Consider the following 323-nt stretch of genomic DNA (forward strand, 5'->3'; position numbering starts at 1 on the left):
GGGCGGGTGACTCCTGGGGCTTCCTGCTGCATTACTGGGCCCTCATCTCCTGCTTCCCCAAGCTTGACCTCCCTGGGCTCTTTGGGCTTGCATCTTTAGGGACCTTGGTCCCCCAGCCCCAGGCCCTGCCCTCCTGAGTCATCCCCGGGTTACTTTGGGCTGGTGACTCCTGGGGCTCCCTGCTGCAGACTCTGCCCCATCCTGCTGCCTCAAGGTCGACCTCCCTAGGCTCTTTGCACTGGCGCCTCCAAGGACCTGGGTCCCAACCTTGTGTTTCCCTCCCCCATAGTGGAGTGGTGACTAGGACATTGCGCTGATGTGGT

The 323-nt window shown here is 62.2% G+C and overlaps 1 pseudogene; it reads left to right on the plus strand.

Moving 5' to 3' along the window:
* The window catches only part of LOC105525437, a 19,843-nt pseudogene that overhangs the window by 270 nt on the left and 19,250 nt on the right, over positions 1–323 (plus strand).

This window comes from Colobus angolensis, unplaced genomic scaffold (genome assembly GCF_000951035.1).
Source record: "Colobus angolensis palliatus isolate OR3802 unplaced genomic scaffold, Cang.pa_1.0 Scaffold533, whole genome shotgun sequence".
In the NCBI taxonomy this organism is placed as follows: domain Eukaryota; kingdom Metazoa; phylum Chordata; class Mammalia; order Primates; family Cercopithecidae; genus Colobus; species Colobus angolensis.